Raw genomic sequence first — 2500 nt, 5'->3', positions numbered from 1 at the left:
CCAGCGTGTGCCGATGGTGCTGGGGGCAAGCGCCCGCACCAGGGCCCAGCGTGTGCCGATGGTGCTGGGGGCAACCGCCCGGACCAGGGCCCAACGTGTGCCGATGGTGGTCGAGGGAACCGCCCGCACCAGGGCCCAGCGTGTGCCGATGGTGCTGGGGGCAAGCGCCCGCCCCAGGGCCCAGCGTGTGCCGATGGTTATCGGGGCAACCGGCCGCACCAGGGCCCAGGGTCTGCCGATGGTGCTCGAGGCAACCGCCCGCACCAAGGCTCAGCATGTGCCGATTGTGATCGAGGCAACAACCCACACCAGGGCCCAGCTTGTGCCGATGGCGGTCGAGGCAAGTGCCCGTACCGAAGGGCAGCCTATGCCGATGATGGTCGATGCATGTGCCATCACCATGCGTCATCATGTGCCATTGATGGTCGAGGCCTTGGCCGAAGTTCGATTTTGAGCCACGGTGCCCATGCTTGGCTCCAGCATGTGCTGGTGCCGCATTTTTTTCACTCGGGACAGCATCGCCGGAGCATCGCCGGAGTACCGCCGGAGAACCTGACCGGCGGCATTGGGGTTCCGGCGATTGGGAGGGGGGCCGGGGGGGTGTGCGCACATGATGTGCGATGGGTGCTGGTACTTGGCCTTGTGTTGGCCCCCTATCCCTCATCAAACCTCTGAGAATTCACACCCCCTTAAAGAGCATTTGAGATTTTACAGGTTTGCTACCAGTAGCCGTTAAAGTGTCTGAAATGGGGACACTTTTTTCAAACGGTCACAAAATCTTCTCCACTTCGAGTTTTTAGCTGAATTTTTTTGTGCATGCCAACAAAAATAGAAGGATCATGCCTACAAAATTTGGGGCCAAAAATCCTTATAAAAAAATTTTAAAAAATCCCGAACCGCAAAAAGTTTCGAAAATCGTGAAAAATAGAAAACGAGTCATCTTCCAACGAAACTTCACGTGAAGGCTTAGGGGACCATTGTATGAATTTACAAGCCATAAAAATGGCATTGGCACGGCAGAAATTCGAAGATGTGCCTAAACCCACCAGGGCCCAGCGTGTGCCGATGGTGCTCGAGGCAACCGCCCGCACCAGGGCCCAGTGTGTGCCGATGGTGGTCGAGGCAACCGCCCGCACCAGGGCCGATAGTGTGCCGATGGTGCTCGAGGCAACCTGTCGCACCAGGGCCCAGCGTGTGCCGATGGTGATCGAGGCAACCTGCCGCACCAGGGCCCAGCGTGTGCCGATGGTGGTCGAGGCAAGCGCCCGCACCAGCGCCCAGCGTGTGCCGATGGTGCTCGAGGCAACCGACCGCACCAGGGCCCAGCGTGTGCCGATGGTGCTCGAGGCAACTTGCCGCACCAGGGCCCAGCGTGTGCCGATGGCGCTCGAGGCAAGCTCCCGCACCAGGGCCCAGCGTGTGCCGATGGTGCTCGAGGCAACCTGCCGCACCAGGGCCCAGCGTGTGCCGATGGTGCTCGAGGCAACCTGCCGCACCAGGGCCCAGCGTGTGCCGATGGTGCTCGAGGCAAGCGCCCACACCAGCGCCCAGCGTGTGCCGATGGTGCTCGAGGCAACCGACCGCACCAGGGCCCAGCGTGTGCCGATGGTGCTCGAGGCAACTTGCCGCACCAGGGCCCAGCGTGTGCCGATGGCGCTCGAGGCAAGCTCCCGCACCAGGGCCCAGCGTGTGCCGATGGTGCTCGAGGCAACCTGCCGCACCAGGGCCCAGCGTGTGCCGATGGTGCTCGAGGCAAGCGCCCGCACCAGGGCCCAGCGTGTGCCGATGGTGGTCGAGGCAACCGCCCGCACCAGGGCCCAGCGTGTGCCGATGGTGGTCGAGGCAACCTGCCGCACCAGGGCCCAGCGTGTGCCGATGGTGCTCGAGGCAACCTGCCGCACCAGGGCCCAGCGTGTGCCGATGGTGCTCGAGGCAACCGACCGCACCAGGGCCGAGCGTGTGCCGATGGTGGTCGAGGCAAGCGCCCGCACCAGGGCCCAGCGTGTGCCGATGGTGGTCGAGGCTGCCGATGGTGGTCGAGGCAACCTGCCGCACCAGGGCCCAGCGTGTGCCGATGGTGCTCGAGGCAACCGACCGCACCAGGGCCGAGCGTGTGCCGATGGTGCCGAGGCAAGCGCCCGCACCAGGGCCCAGCGTGTGCCGATGGTGGTCGAGGCAACCTGCCGCACCAGGGCCCAGCGTGTGCCGATGGTGGTCGAGGCAAGCGCCCGCACCAGGGCCCAGCGTGTGCCGATGGTGGTCGAGGCAACCTGCCGCACCAGGGCCCAGCGTGTGCCGATGGTGCTCGAGGCAACCGACCGCACTAGGGCGGAGCGTGTGCCGATGGTGGTCGAGGCAAGCGCCCGCACCAGGGCCCAGCGTGTGCCGTTGGTGGTCGAGGCTGCCGATGGTGGTTGAGGCAACCTGCCGCACCAGGGCCCAGCGTGTGCCGATGGTGCTCGAGGCAAGCTGCCGCACCAGGGCCCAGCGTGTGCCGATG

Source organism: Durio zibethinus, unplaced genomic scaffold (genome assembly GCF_047325235.1).
Source record: "Durio zibethinus cultivar Kanyao isolate XHJ-2024 unplaced genomic scaffold, ASM4732523v1 HiC_scaffold_3, whole genome shotgun sequence".
Taxonomy (NCBI): domain Eukaryota; kingdom Viridiplantae; phylum Streptophyta; class Magnoliopsida; order Malvales; family Malvaceae; genus Durio; species Durio zibethinus.
This window is presented reverse-complemented; position numbering follows the sequence as displayed.